Source organism: Panthera onca, chromosome D4, assembly GCF_046562875.1.
Source record: "Panthera onca isolate mPanOnc1 chromosome D4, mPanOnc1 haplotype 2, whole genome shotgun sequence".
In the NCBI taxonomy this organism is placed as follows: domain Eukaryota; kingdom Metazoa; phylum Chordata; class Mammalia; order Carnivora; family Felidae; genus Panthera; species Panthera onca.
This window is the reverse complement of record NC_138351.1, coordinates 57,948,875-57,967,001: the sequence shown is the minus strand read 5'-3', so window position 1 is coordinate 57,967,001 and position 18,127 is coordinate 57,948,875. Positions and strand designations below refer to the sequence as shown.

The 18,127-nt window shown below is 38.8% G+C and overlaps 1 protein-coding gene across 3 annotated transcripts in view; it reads right to left on the bottom strand.

The window, feature by feature from the left end:
• Positions 1–18,127, bottom strand: part of RUSC2 (RUN and SH3 domain containing 2) — a 65,985-nt gene that overhangs the window by 42,126 nt on the left and 5,732 nt on the right. The window contains exon 2 of one of the 3 annotated variants that reach the window (XM_060609390.3): positions 13,476–13,529. The exons of the other annotated variants lie outside the window; for them this stretch is intronic. The gene's annotated coding sequence lies outside the window, so the exon portion shown is untranslated. The remainder of the gene's footprint in view (positions 1–13,475; positions 13,530–18,127) is intronic. 3 annotated transcript variants of the gene reach the window in all.

Genomic DNA, 18,127 nt, shown 5'->3' with positions numbered 1-18,127 from the left:
CGTCAGTGACACGACATATCATTATCTTGAGGAGCTAGAGTGCTGGCAAGAAGGTAGGCTGGTGAACCACTCATTCAATACATTTCCCCCCCTGTCTTTCAAGGCTTATCTACCTGGTCATCAGAACAACAATGCAGCCTCAGAAACAACCAGATTTGATCACTAGAGATATGGGGTTTGATCTCAGCTCCATTTGGAAGCTACCCATGCCTAGGATTAGTGGCAGGATGCCCAAGGACGGGAACACTGCTTTCATTCTTGGCTTTTTCTCTGACTTGCTGGGTCATCTAGGGGCAGGGTACCTGTCCTCTCAAAGGTAAAGGGGCTAACTGTATCTATCTTCTGGTGTTGTGGCAAGGAAAAATATTCGAAAAATTAAAATAAGTAGCAACAAATGTAAATGCTATAAATTCTTTGGACCAAAGTATTTTAGAAATATAACTGTCATTCGTACATATAGGTGTGGAGCCCTGGCCTTTTAGGTTTTCCTTACAGGTCATGGAAGCCATGTTGGGAAGAGCAGTTCCTTTCCTTCAGGTTTATAATCCCCACTTCTGGTTTGAGGAACAGTCGAAATAGTTAGGAATCTGCTTACCTAGACATAAGGTATTAGTTTCCACTAATGTGTAAAAGAGTGAGTAAAAACATGCAAGCAGAAAGAAACACCTCCACTCACCCACTTGCTCCATCCACAAACCTACTTCTCCCCAACGCCTGAGCCCAGGACACTGATCGGAGGCTTGTATCTCATTGACACAACATTTAGCGGCAGTACTTACCAACTGGATTTAGCCTAAAGGCCTGAGAAAGCAACATTAATGAAAGGATGTATTCCATTGCTCAGTTAGAACAAAGGCAACACTGTGTTCTAAACCCAACACAAGCCTTCTAGCCCAGCAATCCCTCGCTATGGGGTTAGTTTGCCAGGTCTCCAGGGCTCATGGAGAGGAGAAACAGAAATCTATTCTTCATTGATGCTGACACTTCTTTTTCTGCAAGTGCCTACACTGGGATTCAAAACAGATGTTCTGACATCCTGCAGCTTCTGGTGAGACCCACTCTCCTTGCAGCAAACTCTATCTGTAAATATGTAAAGGGACAAATAGGAAATATTTAGGCTTCATGGGCCATGTGTGTGTGTAGGTGTATTTTTTTTTAATATAACTCTTCACAATTGTAAAAACCATTTTCAGTTTGTGGGCCATAATTTGCTGACTCTAGACTTTAAAGGCCCCTCTTATTCAAGGTCTGCATCTCAGAATTCTGGCTCTGCTGGGCCGGCCTAGAGATCCTCATTCCTCTTCCTGTGGGGCTGATGCATATATTTCAGAGGCAGCTCCCCTCTAAGGAGCCACTGAGGAATGTGAAGGAAGAATTTTAAGGTTATTTGTATTGGAGCTAACCAGACAGGCTAATTCCCCTCATATAAAGCACTTAAAAAAACATCTGTGGAATTTAGCTTACTGCATTATCACTCTGGAGTGCAGACTGAGCTATAAACAGTCTTTGTCTTTCTATTTCTGCTTAATAATACTATGCCACACCTCTCTACAAGGCCCCCCCCCCCCCCCCCTCCCAGTTTCCAAACTCACACTTGAATTGGCTCTGGTCCCAAGTCCCTCTCTCCTCCCCATCCCTCCCACTTCTATATGTGGTATGGTTGTGGATAGCAAGGAAACTATCAACGGTCAGATGGGTTTGGACACGGTAAATATGGATGAGAGGTGTGGGGGTAGGGATGAGCTCATTTTGAGCAAAGATTTAGGGCTGACTGTGAATCTAGGCTCTGTCACAAAAGTTACATGTTTTATAAACTGGATCAAACTGCTACAGAAACAACTTAAGAACAATGTGCACAGGGTCAGGAGTAGTTGGAGTTATACCTCTCACATACCATGGATTAGAAAGACATAAATGTCTTACAGCTAAAGACTAAAACTTCTATCTAATCTTTACAATGAGCCTTCAAAGTAGAGATTATCATCCCTATTCTGCAGTTAATTAAGGAAACTGAGGGTTTTGCTCTATCTAAGATCACAGAGCTAGAAGGTAGGGGAGTTGGGCTTGGAACTCTTGTCTGACTCACTCCAAAGCTCTTGCTTTTTCCATTGTAATACACTACTAGTATTCTTGGTGGAGAAGAACAATAAGCAAATGTCTTCATTTGGATCTTGTTCAGATTTTGTTTTAATAGCAGCAATTTGTTGGTCTGTTCTCACCCCCCCTTTTTTAAATTAATTTATTTAAGTAATCTCTATACCCAATAAGGGGCTTGAACTCATGACCTGGAGACCAAGAGTCACATGCTCCTCCTATGGAGCCAGCCAGATGCCCCAGTTTGTTCTTTTCAATAGTCTGAATATTAATGAATGACAAGGTGCTTAAAATCATAAGCATGACAATTTTGTGTGATAGCAATTCAGGTCAAATCAATACAGCTATATTCACATTTAAGCTGGGGCCTTATCTGAGCGAACACTTGTTTATTCTTCAACAAGAATAAACAGAATTTTAATGTATTAAATCTTTGTCTAGTTGCCAAATAAGTCTCTTTTCAATAGTGGTATATGTGTGTGTGTGTATATATATATATATATATATATATATACACGCACACGTGTATGCATATATATGTATATATATATGTGTGTGTGTGTGTGTGTGTGTGTGTGTATGTGTATATATATATATATATATATATATATATATCTTTGTGTAATCAATGTTACCTTGTAATCAATTTGGCTGAGTTGAATTGTAGTACGCCACCTTCCCAGGCCTGGATTGTTAGTTACCAATCAAATATCCATTCTCCCTTTCTCTTTTAAATTAACAGAATCTTCCTGATACTCAGGTGGGTACAATGCTTTCCAACTAATGGAGGTAGGAGTGACCACTGGGCTAACTTGTGGTAAAAGTGCTGTGAGAATTCTGGGTTATCTGTTTGTGATGAACACGGTGCCTCCTTCTTCCCCCCTTCCTCCATCCTGATGCTAGGAAGGTAGGCATGATGGCTAGAACTACAGTAGCCATCTTGAACCAACATGGCTTAAATATATCAGAGCAAAAAACCAGAAGGGTTCTGAATCTCTCATTTAGACTGTGGGGCTGCCCAGACCAGCCCAGGAAAGTATTTAAGTCCTCAGTTTTGGGTTTCTGTTACTTCTATCTATTTCTACTTTATACATCCAACCACAGTCCAATAACCACCAAATCTCATTAATTCTACCTACCCATCTCTACCCCCAATGCTACTACCCACAACCAAGCTATATGTATCACGTGTCTGAACTACGACATCAGCCTCTAAACTGATCTCCCTTCCCAGCACCATCCTTTGAAAATGAAAACTATTTACATCACCCTTTTGCTTAAAAACCCTTCAAAGATTTTTCATAAAATCCAAACTCTGTACCCTGCCTTTCATGACTTACCTTTCTGGTCTCATCTTTTGCCAATCCTACCTTGCCCTGTAGTTTGTTATACGATTACCTCTCTACTGACTGGAATATGGCCCCTCCATTTGTCTGGCCAACTCTTAATCATCCTTCAGGTTTTTAGCTGAAACATCTCACATTCAATGGCCTTCCCTAGATCACATTACATGCCTTGGATATATGCTCCCCAAGCACCTTGAACTTCTCTGTACTGTGTTTTAGTTGTTTATTTAGCTTGCAATGCTAGATAGGCAAGCTCCATGGGATAGGAATCTTGTCCATTACTACTACTAGTCTATCCCCAGAAACTAGGGCAGAATCTGGCACACATAAATCTTTTTGAATGAGTGAATGAAATTTTCAAGAGGCAACTAAACAACATGCATCAGAGTTTAAAATAAGTATTGTCTTTAGTCTACTTCCAGGAAATAAATTTAAAATAAATAACATGATAAAAGTACATAAGATATATACATAAGGATGTTCACTGAAGCACCATTTATAGAAGCAAAATTAAAAAAAATTCTAAATGCTCTCTCATTAATTAAATTATGAGGTAGCATTGAATTACTCTAGATAACATTAAAAATATTATTTTAGAATAGTTGTTGAGATGAAACTATGTCCATGATACAGTTTTTAAAAAATAATTTACTTGGTATAATTCATGGCATGATCCCATTTTTATTTGTAAAAATGTGTACATATTTAGTTCTTTATCTGTATTTTGAGTTTTCTGGCAGTAATTGGGCTGATGGATTCTTTTAGGCAACTAGGATCCTTATAGGCTGGAAGGTCTGGGCCTCATCGACCAAATCATCATAGGAGACATGAGGGACCACCCATTTACAACCCCAAAGAGAACAGACACCTGTACTGGGGAAACAAGTACTTATTAAGTGCCTAACACCTATTTCAGGGAAGAAGCAAAAGCTACAGGCATGCTCTAGGGCAAATTATAACTGATTGAGCAGGCTATCTGTCATAGTAAAGATTCAAGTTATATTCAAAGTTCTAAATGCCTTATAGTAGCTTGAGAAAATTATGGAAATAAAGACAGTTAAGGGAAGAATATTCTTAAAACTTGTGCCTGCCCATTTCATTAATAATTTGGTAAAATAACCGGTCACATCTGAAGAGGGGAAATTTTCTTGTATTTTTACCTTGAATTAGCTAGGACATTCATTCACAGATGGACATAAACCTGATGGTTACCTTTATAAGAGTTAAGAACACAAGAATGACATGAGGTACAAAGAACTATAAAGCAAATAAGTGTATTATAACTATTATATACATTTTCTCTTTCCTCCTTGGTTGCATATTAAGGACAGGGGCTGTCTTATTCATCTCAGTAGTTATTTACCCTAGTCTAGAGCCTGGCACATATCTTAAAATGTTCACTGAAATGAACTAAGGAAGAACTGAATCTTCACCAAACTAAACTGGAAACATTTCTTTTTCCAGAGTAGAATTTGGTTCATTACAGCAGTGGACCTATTTACACACTAGTTCTAGTTTTTCTTGCTGGGGTGTGGGGTGCTGAGAGGATCACCCGAGTACAGTGGTTGGCTTCTGGAATGAGCAGGGCAAATATGCCTGGGTATAATTCCTCTCCTGGAGTTCCCTTCACACTCACCGCACTCCCTCTATTGCTAGTGGGAGCTGAACCATGAGAACCAGAACAGCGTGTTCCAGCCAGAATGACAGACTGCACCCCTCCACCCCCTTTTCTTCATCTCTCCCCACTTAACCTCACTGGTCTTCAACTCTGTCCTATGAGCTGCTTCCAGTGGGGCTGCTGAGCATTCAGCAAAGAATGCAGGATGTGTCTCAAAGAGTCCAGCACTAGCTGAGGAACAGTTTGTTTTTTCCTAAAAATGGGCAGTCTATAAAGTTACATAAGACCCAGCTCTTTGCTGGGAGCCTTTCCAACTCTAGCTGGAGAGAGATTCCTCAAGCTATTTAGAGTTTCAGGAAAAGGGTTTGGAATTTCCTGCCTGGCCAACCTATACTGGAGACATCTCTGTGTAGGGATGGGGAAGTTCCATCAGAGAAAGTAGTAACTGAACTCCCATTGCCCCTCAGGGGTGGACCCACTGAGTTGTAGAAATAGTCTGATCCAATTTATAGTTAAAATCTCAGAACAAGGACAAGCCCCACTGCCAAAACCAGAGCCCAAATTGAATCAAGCCTTTGGGGCTCACTCAAAGGATGCTGGGCCTGGGAAATCTAATAGCCTGACCTAGAAGCACACCAACAAAGCTCTGGAAGGGCTTCCTTTCCTACTTTATGGAGGAATTTGTGGCCTGAAGAACCTCAGATGCCAAAGTCTTGCACAAGGACTAATCAGTCAGTCAATATTAACTGAATACCTATGAAATGCCTGATACTGTATTATGTGACAAAAACAGACCTGGTACCTGGTATAACGTACAGTTACGAAAAGGTTGGTATGTAATTCTGCTCTTAAGGATGAATTCTGTAGCACAGGGCAAGTTATTTGATCCCTCTCAGCCTGAGTTTCTTCAGCTGTAAAATGGGGATAATAATACCTCTCTTACAGGATGGTAGTGGGAGTTAGAAGATACAGAAAACATCCAGTGCAGTGACTGGTATCTAGTAAGGGCTTGGTGAATGGTAACTATAATAAGTGTGAATCAGGAATTTCTTCTTTTCTTGAACATCCTATTGCCTTTTCAAGACTGCACTACTGTTCAACTTACAACAGGGAACCTTGTCACTATCATACCCATGTTTTTCTTTTCAATAGGCACACCACCTCAAATTATTTAACCTTTCTTCATGGCTCTGTTCTTTATCCTCTGTAAGTTGTAAAGTGGCTCTGCCCCAGAAAACATCTCATAGGAATATAAAGAAAAGAAGGTTAGAGTAAGTTTGCAACTTATCTGTGAATCAAGAATTTCCCATCCAGTGAACACAGTGAATTCAGGCTCTTGACTACCTAAATCGTTCAATGTCAGTCAAACATGGTGAAAGCAAGTCCTCCACATAAGCTCCCGGGCTGACAAGATTCTTTTTGAAAGGTCTAATTAGTTCCAGACATGTGCACCATGTGACACTCCCCAAGTCCTATAGCTTCTGTTTTAGAAAAGTCTTTCTAGGCTATACTCTCTTCTAATTCCTACAACTATTGCTATAATTCTAGGCTCTCCTTCAACACCATTTTCAAGGGCTATCAACTCAATCTTTGGGCAAAGGTTCCCAAGGGGCAGGAATTGAGACTATTTCTGAGACAGATGATAGTTTGGCTGTGCATAAAATCCTAGGCCACCAGTAAATTCTTCTCAGAAATTTGAAAGCATTGCTCCATTGCTTGCTAATTCGATTCCATTATTGTTCAGTCCAATGCCATTCTGATTCCCGATATTTATACATAATCCTTTTTTTAAAAGAATTTTGAAATTTCTCCATATGTCCAGTGATCCAAATTTTGAAAATGAGGTACCCTTGGGTAGGTTATTTCTATTTGCTGTATTGGGCACACAGTGGGCCCTTTCAATGGAGACTCATGTTCTTCAGTTCTGGAAAATGTACCTGTATTCCTTCTTCCCTCCCTCCCTTCCTTCCTCCCCTTTTTCCTCCCCTCCCCTCTCCTTTCCTTTCCTAACTTCCTTCCCACCAATGTTGAAGATTTAGAAAAGAGAGGGATTAAATGATAAGCAACATCCTGAGAAGCAGTAGTAGCTCCAGAATTTCTATACAGGTTGAATTTGGGATCAGCAAACACATCAGAAGGGGTGGGTAGGAATGGGATGGCATTAGGGACTTGTTCTGAAGTTCCATTTGTATAGCAATCACAGTGTTTTTACTCTGGATTTACTTGGGGTAGCTTAAAATGCATATCATTTAGGTATGATACTCTGCTGTATGGATATAAAAAACAATCTCAAAACAGCTTAATCAACAGAAGTTTATTAGCCATACATATCAAGGAGACCAAAGATAGAATTCTGAGGGGAGAGTTAATTCAGACCCTCAGCGTGTCACTCAGACTTTCTATTAGGTGACAGGATGGCTATTACCATCGCAACCATTACATCCAGATATGTTAATATTCAGAGGCCAATGGGGAGGAAGGTGGATAAACTCTCCTAAATAAACTCTGTTTGGTTTCAATGGGAAAGTAGTTGTCAGGCAGGCAACCAACTGCAAATATTTCAGGGTTCTACCATGGCTGAAAAGATAATGTAGGAGGAAATGCAATCCAGTGCACCAGGGAGGGATTAGCCTTTGTTGGGAGCTGGGATATTTCCTCCATTCCAACTAGTAAAGAGAGGATGTCTGTAGATACATTTGCAGGTTGGTAGTAGAAAGTGAGAGAGTTCATGTTTTATGACTTTTTTCTTTCTGAAGTGCATGAGTAATAATCATCAACAGAGTGCATGGAGGGAAAAAAGGAGGGCAGAAGGCAATGAAAGTATAAAATATTTGTTATAAAGAGTGGAGGAACAACTTTGTTAGAAAAATATAGTAAGATTGATGGCCAACATAAATCTGGTGATGATGAATTTCAAGTGGTACTAAATATGCTGGGCTGTACAATTTTCTCCAGCAATGCGTAACTATTTGAGTACAGACAGGGAAGATGAGGGATTATGTTCTTTTAGGGTTAGGGTTTTATGAGATGAATACATTTTTATTTTATTTTTATTTTTTAAAGTTTACTTATTTATTTTGAGAGAGAGAGAGAGAGACAGAGTGAGCACAGGAGGGGCAGATAGAAGGAGGGAGAGAGAGAGAGAGAGAGAGAGAGAGAGAGAGAGAGAGAGAGAGAATCCCAAGCAGGCTCCACACTGACAGTGCAGAGCTTGAACTCACAAATCGTGAGGTCATGACCTGAGCTGAAATCCAGAATCGGACACTCAACTGACTGAGCCACCCAGGTGTCCCTAGATGAATATATTTTTAACAATGTTTTATTTTCTTTAGTGTTTATTTATTCTGAGATAGAGAGCAAGCATTTGCACATGCTTGTGCAAGCAGAGGAAGGTGAGAGAGAGAGAGGGAGACAAAGAATCCCAAGCAGGCTCCACTCTGTCAGAGCAGAGCCCAAAGCAGGGCTCAATTCCACGAACCATGAGATCATGACCTGAGCCGAAATCAACAGTTGGAGGCTTAACTGACTAAGCCACCCAGGAATCCTAGATGAATATATTTTTAAAAGAATGATTATAATGTGAATTAAGTTTTAATTAAGTTAAAGGGCTACCATTGAGGGTACTTTAACAAGTGAATGGAATACACTAAGCCATAAACCATAAAGTCTAAATAGCAACATGGGAAAATGCTTATGAAATAATGTTAAAAGGAAGTGGAATACAAAATAATTTTAATGCTATAATTATATTCCTACAAACTTTATATATGCACATAAACAGAAAGGATAGGCAGATGGAATTACAGGTGATTTAAATTTATTTTATTATTATTGTTTTATTTTTAAATTGTTATTATATACAGTAAAACCTTGGATTTTGAGTAACTTGTTCTGCAAGTGTTCTGTAAGACGAGCAAACATTTCTAATACATTTTAACTTGATAAACGAGTGATGTCTCGCAATAAGAGTAGTACATGACGCCACATGTCACAGGATCGCAACTGAGCCAATGATTCTTCTCTCTCTCCCTCTCTGCGGGATTGTGGGTAATTGTCTCCCATGCTTGGATGCTCACTCTCAGACCGTGGTGTTTAGCAGAAATCAGTGATTTTTCAGAATGTAAGCAGGTGCCCACAATGGCACTACTGTATTTTTTGTCACTTCAAAGCACCTATGGACAGTCCTTTGCTTTTCCATTCAAGAGTAAGCTTAGGAATGCTTTGCTTCATTCTCGGTCAGGCTGCCTGCTGCCTGATTGCCAGTTACATGAAATATAGTATATGACAAGAGTTGATTAATACTATACTATAGTCAACATCCATGCGAGTGTATATAATGGCCCCCATGCAGAAAAATGTTGAAAAGAAAGGTGGTTAAGAAGAAGGAGATGATTACAGTGGAAGTTAAAAAGGAAATCTTCGAAGTATGAACAAGGTATGAGAGTGGCCCCAATTACAAGATTTTATAAGAACTCTATGTCTGCATCTCGTCTGCAGAGGAGGAAGAGAAAAAGGCAGAGGAATCCCTCACTTCAAATGATATTAGGGAGATGTGTAAAATGTGGGAAACAAGTGCAAACTTTTGTAGAAAAGCACCACCCAAATAAGGCTGTAGCACTGCAAGTGATGAATTTAACAACAATGCAATGTCACGTTTCCGTGAAATCCTCAAAAGGAGGCAAAAGCAAGTGTCATTGGATAGGTTCCTTGTTAAAGTTGCACGAAAAGAAAAAAGATTCCATTGAGCCAATAGATAGCATTGATTCTGTTAGTGATAGTGAAAGTCGTCCTTCACAATAACCCTAAATAACTCTTGTCTCCCTCATACCAGCCATGAAGGTTTTCAAAGGTAAATACAGGTTAATTGGTTTATTTTTCTTTATATTTTGTATTTTATTTATTATTTTGTATTATATTACAGTATTGTAGCCATTTTTATGTGAATATTTTTGGGTTATGGAACAAATCATCTGAGTTTCCATTATTTCTTGTGGGGAAATTCACTTTGATTTACAAGTGCTCTGGATTACAAGTATGTTTCTGGAATGAATTATGCTCGCAAACCAAGGTTTTTCTGCACTTATTTATTTTTAAAAACTCCTACTTATGATTCAGTTCATGTTTAGCTTGATTAATAGATCTTCTTTTTAAAAGGTCTTTATCTAGTCTACCAGCCATTTTGTCTTCTTTAAAACTTGTTTTATTTTATTAAGTTTATTAATTTTGAGAGAGACAGAGACAGAGACAGTGTGAGTGGGGGAGGGGCAGAGAGTGAGAGGGAGAGAGAATCCCAAGCAGGCTCCATGCTGCCAGCACAGAGCCCGAGGTGGGGCTTAAACTCATGAAACCATGAGATCTTGACCTGAGCTGAAACCAAAAGTCAGATGCTTAACTGACTGAGCCACCCAAGTACCCCTAAAACTTGTTTTATAGGGCTAAAACCAAACTCATCCTGGGGCCAGGCTAGAATTTCTGTGGATGTAACTAAATTCATGGATCTTTGATGAAAGCAAAAATACCTCAGTAATGTACATTTGCTGAACTAGGCTAATTTAAGTCAGTTCGGTTACTATAATTCATTCATTATACAAATACTCACTGAACTTATACTATCTGTCAGACATTGTGTTAGGCACATGAACATATAGCAGAAAACCACCTAAGGAACAGGAAGACCTTTGGCTCAAGCCTGACTTTCACAAAAGGCCTCAAACTTAGCCTTTAATCCTTATATACAAATTAATTTATATATGTAGTCATTAAAAAATAGCTTGATTGACATATAATTAACATACCATAAAACTTACCTTTTAAAAATGTACAATTCAGTGGTTTTTAGTGTATTCACAGGGTTGTGCAACCATCACCACAATCTAATTTTGGAATATTTTCACCACCTCTAAAAGAAACCCTATACCCGTTGATCTTTCATCTTACAATCTTGTTGAACTCATTTATTATTTACAATAGTTTTTTTGTGGATTCTTTAGGATTTTCTATGTACATGTTAATGTCATCTGCAAACAGAAATAGTTCTACTTCTTTCTTTTCAATCTGGATACCTTTTATTTCTTTTCCTTACCTAATTGCTCTGGCTAGAACTTCAGGTACAATATTGAAAAGAAGTAGCAAGAACAGATATCTTTCTCCTGTTCCTGACCTTATAAGGAAAGTTTTTAGTTGTCTTTCTCCATGAAGTATGTTAGCTGTGGGATTTTTTGTAGATGCTCTTTATCTGCTTGAGGAAGTTTTCTGCTATTTCTAGTTTGCTGAGTGTTTAAAATTTTTTAAAATGTTTATTTACTTTTGAGACAGAGAGAGACAGAGCGTGAGCAGGAGAGGGAGACACAGAATCTGAAGCAGGCATCAGGCTCTGAGCTGTTAGCACAGAGCCCAAAGCAGGGCTCGAACTCATGAGTCATGAGATCATGACCTAAGCTGAAGTTGGACGCTTAACTGAATGAGCCACTCAGGTGCCCCTGCTGAGTGTTTTTATTATGGACTTGTCAAATGGTTTTTCTTCATCTATTGAAACGATCACGTGATTATTATCCTACATACAGTCATTAAAAAATTTTTTTTAATGTTTATTTATTTTTGAGAGTGAGAGAGACAGAGCATGAGTGGGAGAGGGGCAGACAGGGAGGGAGACACAGAATCCAAAGCAGGTTCCAGGCTCTGAGCTGTGAGCACAGAGCCTGACACAGGGCTCAAACTCATGGACCGTGAGATCATGTCCTGAGCCCAAGTCAGCCGCCCAACCGACTGAGCCACCCAGGTGCCCCTATGGTCATTTTTGTATTAAAATAAATTAGTTTGTTTATGTAAATATTTAAAATATACCAAAATTACAATAATCCTGCTTTGGATTCCAGTCATTTTTAATATATAAAGAACTTCAAAAAATGGATGAGACCAGGATCTCTTTAAATCTTTAAGAGATCCTGGATTCAAAGACTATTCCTGCATTCAGAGTTTATGGTTAGGTGTTACCTGTTATAATGGAGCCCTAGACAAGGCCAATGGAAGCATAGAAATCATACCCAAGTTTTCTGGGGGTAGTTAGAAAAGATTTCAGAAAGGAGGTCATAAGAGTAGATGCTTAGAGGAGGAGTAGAAATATTCTTGTAGGTCAAGGGAAGGATTTGAGTCAGAACCATATGTATACAGTTCCTCATTATTCGGCCATTGGAAACAGGGAAATTTTGCCATTTGCAACATGGATGCCTGTGGGCATTATGTTAAGTGAAATAAGTCAGAGGAAGACAAATACCATATGATCTCATTTATATGCAAAATCTAAACAAAACAAAAAAAAAACAAGCTCTTAGGTACAGAGAACAGATTGGTGGTTGTCAGAGGGAGGGGAAGGTTGCCTGGTGGGAGAAATGGGTGAAGGGAGTCAAAAGGTACAAACTTTCAGTTATAAAAGAAATAAGTCACAAGGATGTAATGTATAGCACAGCAACTATAGTTAATACTATATTGCATATTCAGGGGTGCCTGAGTGGTTCAGCAGGTTAAGTGTCAGACTCTTGATTTCAGCTTAGGTCATAATCTCATGATTAGATTGAGCCCTGTGTCAGGCTCTGTGCTGACAGTACAGAGCCTGCTTGGGATTCTCTCTCTCCCTCTCTCTCTGCCCCTCCACCACTCATGCTTTCTCTCAAAATAAATAAACTTAAAAAAATACTATATTGCATATTCAAAAGTTGCTAAGAGAGTAAATCTTCAAAATCCTCATCACAAGAAAAAACCTTTTTTTTTTTTTTAATGTTTATTGTTGACAGAGTGAGGCAGGTGCACATATGCAGGCAGGTGTTGGGGAGGGGCAGAGAGAGAGAGAGAGAGGGGGAAACCAAGAATCTGAAGCAGGCTCTGTGCTGTCAGTGCAGAGCCCAATGTGGGGCTTAAACCCACAAACTGTGAGATCATGACCTGAGCCAAAGTCAGACACTCAACTGACTGAGCCACCTAGGCACCCCAAGAAAAACATTTTTTGTAACTATGTATGGTGTATGTGTATGTATGTTAACTAGACTTATTGTGGTGGTCATTTGCAATTTATACCAATATTGAATCGTTATGTTGTACACCTGAAACTAATATAAATGTTGTATGTCAATTATACCTCAATTAAAAAAATGTGGCTTTCAAGAGCCACTCAATGGTAGGGGCGCCTGGGTGGTTCAAATGGTTAAGCATCCAACTTCAGCTCAGGTCATGATCTCACAATTTGTGAGTTTGAGCCTCACACAGGTCTCTCAGCTGTCAGCACAGGGCCAGCTTCATGTCCTCTGTTTCCCCCCCCAGCCCCCCCCCACCCCTCCACCTCTCCTACTCATCACCATGCATGTGCTCTCTCTCTCTCTCTCATAAATAAAATGTTAAAAAAAAAGAACCGTTCAATAGTATACCTTCATATTATACTTGTCTTTATTTTTTAGATTCTCCACAGTGAGCATATTCACCTATATTAGAAAAAAAGACAAAATATATTTCAGAAAATATTTTTAAGTAAAATAAGATTTTGCTTTAAGTTTCAAAAGCAAAATGTCACAGTACCTTTCATTTCATCTTTCTCCATAAAAATATATTTAAGCTTAAATATTTTCTAGGTTTAAAGCATTAGTAATGCAGCTAATAGATTTCTTTAGAACTATTCTCCACAATCCTTTAATCTTGAATGAGAGATTTATAATCCTAACCTCTAAAGGGAGAAAATCCAATGTGGAAATGATATGTCCCAAATAACACTCTTCGACAGTGGCAGTATTCGCCTTCAATTCTTGGATCTTGTACATGGGGCCCTCCCCCTGCACCCTCCAAAAAAAAGTCTTTACATTGATTCACTCTGAGAACCACTGATTATTAAGAGGCTGAGATTAGAGTGTGGATCTAACGCTAGTTCCACTCAAAGTGTGGTCAATGGGTCGGCATAATGAGCTTTATCTGGAATGTATTAGAAAGGCAAATTACTTGGGCTCTAGACTTACTGAATCAGAGTTTCAAGGGTGATCTAGGTTATTTTTATGCACCTGAAGTAAAGCACATGACTAGAGGAAATTAGGCAGACTAAGGGTACTCAAAGGGAAGGAAAGGCAGAGCTCTCCAATGTTCAACGTATATATTTTTAAAGCATATACATAAAAAAAATTTTTTTAAGTTCATTTATTTATTGAGGGGGGGGGGTGCGGGGAGAGAGAATCCTAAGCAGGCTCCGTGCTGTGAGTGCAGAGCCTGACATGGGGCTTGAACTCACAAACCACAAGATCATGACTTGAGCTAAAATCAAGAGTCAGAAGCCTAACCAACTGAATCACTCAGGCACCCCTAAAGCATATACACTATTATAAAATAATCTAAAATCAAAAATTTTTTATATACTATAAACCAGAAAGTATGGCTAGAAAACATTTTCTTGGCTTTGGGCTTGAAAGGGTAAACAAGTTAGCACAGGTCTTAGATTAAAGGGCAACAGGGATCTAATTCATTCCTGGTTCCAAGCAGCTTGTTAAATTAAGGCTATTGGTTTCACATAGGAATTTATATGTATACAGAACACATTTTGGTTATATTTCTCTCATATCATGATTGGCTACTGGTGGGTGGTCAACTGAAGATGATGGGATCTCAAACTCAACCATTTATTTGAATCTTTAACTACTTTGGAGTCAGGACTCAGCAGAATCGTCTTTATCAGTGGTTTTCAAACTGTGGTTTACAGAGCTCCCTCAGGGGACTGTGAAAGGGAGGTGAAGGGAACGGAGAGGAAAGGAGGGAAAGAGAATGACCAGGTTAGACTCTACTTCCCCCAACTCCTTGCCTTCAACGAAAACAGCTCAGATTTTACCTTTTTTTTTTTTTTTTTAAGATTTTATCTTTTTGTATCCACTTTCTTGTGGAATATACTTGAACAAAGAACTCCCTTCTTTAAAAAGTTTGAGATTCTCTATTCTTTACTACAGACCTTCACAAGCCAATACAGAGCCACAGCTGTCTTTTGTTCTCATGAGGTCAATGATCTTTGTTAACTATCTTTTACTACCACTTGTTACTAGAAAGGACTCACAAATGCATAATGAGGCAGGTGGTTCTGCTTCCAGGCCTCCCTTCTCCAATCATTATCATTAGGGATGAATAAACTAATGATATTGTAGGTTGCTGTGTTGGATGTCAAGCAAAGCACATCACATAAATCAGCCAATAAACTGAAATAAACATTACCTTGTCTAAGAAGTTAACTATAGCTGTAAGTATAAAGTAAAGAGAATAATATTTTAAAGAAGTAGAATAGCTCTTATACAACCAAGTAAAAGAAATCCTTCTAAGGAGTCACCCTGAAAGACTTCATTCATTCCAGTAGTGCTCCTATTAAAAATATTTCTAGAACTCTTCTTTTGGAACTGCAGAAAACCAATCTAGCCAATTCACAAAACTATCACTGTTTTAAGCCACTGTGTTGTATTAAAAAAATTTTTTTTTTATTAGAGAGAGAGAGAAAAAGAGAGAGAGAGAGAATGCATGAGCAAGCAGCGGGGGAGAGGGGCAGAGTGGGAGAGAATCTTTTTACTGAGTGTGGAGCCCGATGTGGAACTCAATCCCACAACCCTGGGATCATGACCTGAGTCAAAATCAAGAGTTGGATGCTCAGTTGACTGAGCCACCCATGCACCCTTAAGCCACTAAGTTTTGGGGTGGTTTGGTATTTAGTAATATATAAGTAGGACAGAAATGTTTATATCATTATGCTTTGGGGGATATTTAAGGGAAATGATTAGCTTTACAGAAAACTCTAGCTATGCAAAATGCTCAGAGAAGAGGTTGGTCTAGATAAAGTTTGGCTGTATCCTTAAATAAGTAGAATACAACACTTTAAAAAACAAGAAAATAGGGGCACATGGGTGGCTCAGTTGGTTAAGCGTCTAGCATTGGCTCAGGTCATGATCTCACAGTTCCTCGGTTGGATCCCTGCATAGGGCTCTCTGTGCTGACAGCTCAGAGCCTGGAGCCTGCATCAGATTCTGTGTGTGTGTGTGTCTCTCTCTGTCCCCAACCCCCACCCCCACTCACGCTCTGTCTCTCTCTCTCTCTCTCTCAAAAATGAATAAACATTAAAAAATAATAATATAAAATTAAAAAATAAAAAATAGGGGTACCTGGGTGGCTCAGTCGGTTAAGCATCTGACTTTGGCTCAGGTCATGGTCTCGTGGTCAGTGAGTTTGAGCCCCATGTCAGGCTTTGTGCTGACAGCTCAGAGCCTGGAATCTGCTTTGGATTCCATCTTCCTCTCTCTCTGCCCCTCCCCAGCTTACGCTCTGTGTCTCTCAAAAGTGAAAATTTTTTTCTTTTAAATGAAAAATAAAAAACAAGAAAATAATATTTTGTAAGAGAAATCCATGATGAATGGGATCAGCAGTAGGTCCCCAACTTTCTCCTTTTGAGTTTTGGCTTTTTTCCTTAGGGTCACCTGAACTCTGTCTATTCTGACTTTAGGAATACTCTGTTTTCCTTTTTTCCTTCACCTAAGCATGGATAAACATAACTTCCCATTTTTCCCTGAGTATATTAAATATAAGGCTATATTTTCTTTTTTAAAAGAATGTACAATAAAAGAAAGAAGTACAAAAGTATAAAAACAGATAAACAAGTTAAATATAGCTTTTAAGATACTAAGATAAGCAAGTTAAGTATAGACTTTGGATCCTAAGATAACTAAAGTCTAGCCAGAGGTTGGCTGGCCAAGTTTTTCTCTCTACCCTGTTATCAATCCATCGTCCTTGACTATAGGACCTCACACAAAACAAAAACACAGCAGATATTTCAAAGCTCAGTGTCTTATCTTCCTGAAGATAAAAGACTATCCTATTAAACCAAGAATTCTAGAGAACAGAGGATTTCTTTTTGAAGTATCTAAACTAATTTTTAAGGGTGCCTGGGTGGCTCAGTCGGTTAAGCGTCAGACTTCAGCTCAGGTCATGATCTCAACAGTCTGAGTTCGAGCCCTGCATCGGGCTCTGTGCTGACAGTTCAGAGCCTGGAGCCTGCTTCAGATTCTGTGTGTGTCTCTCTCTCTGCCCCTCCCCTGCTCATGCTCTCTCTGGCTCAAAAATAAATAAAAACATCAAAAAATATTTTAAACTAATTTTTAAAAAATTTCAGGTATTTTGATAAAACTCTTTTAAAATGTACTTTTTACTTATACACTTTTGTTTTACATATAGTATACAGGTTACAAATTAACTTTTTCTTTTTTTAAAACTTTTTCTTGATGATTCACTATGAACACTAATCAATACACTAGGCTAAAATACAGCATTGTTCTCTGTGTCTATTAAGGATTTGCATACCAAATCATCAAACCCATTTTTATTCAATAGGCAAGAAAAAGAAATAAAAGGCATCTGAGTCTCTGTTTGCAGATGACATGATCTTACAAGCAGAAAACCCTAAAGAATCCTTCCCAAAACTGTTAGAGTTAATAAATGAATCTGGCAAAGTTGCAGGACACAAAATCAACACCTAAAAATCTGCTGTGTTTCTATACACGAGCAAAGAACAATAAGAAAACAATTCCATTTACAATAACATCAAAAAGCATAAAATACTTAGGAATAAGCTTAATCAAGGAGGTAAAAGACTTGTACACTAAAAACTATAAATCACTGCAAGAAGAAATTAAAGAAGACACAAATAAGTGGAAAGATATCCTGTGTTCATGGATTGCAAGACTTAATATAGTTGAAGTATCAAAACTCGTAGTAGGTGACAACATAGACATTATGCTAAGTGAAATAAGCTAAGCATAAAAAGAAAAACATTACCTGATTTCACTCACATGAGATACTTACAATAGTCAAATTAGTGAATCAAAGAGTGGAATGGTGGTTGCCAGGGGCTGGGGGAGAGGGAAATGGGGAGTTGTTCAATGGGTATAAAGTTTCAGTAAAGCAAGATGAATAAATTCTAGACATCTGCTGTACTACAATGTACCTATAGTCAACAATAGGGGCACCTGGCTGGCTCAGTCCGTGGAGCATGTGACTCTTGATCTCGGGGTTGTAAGTT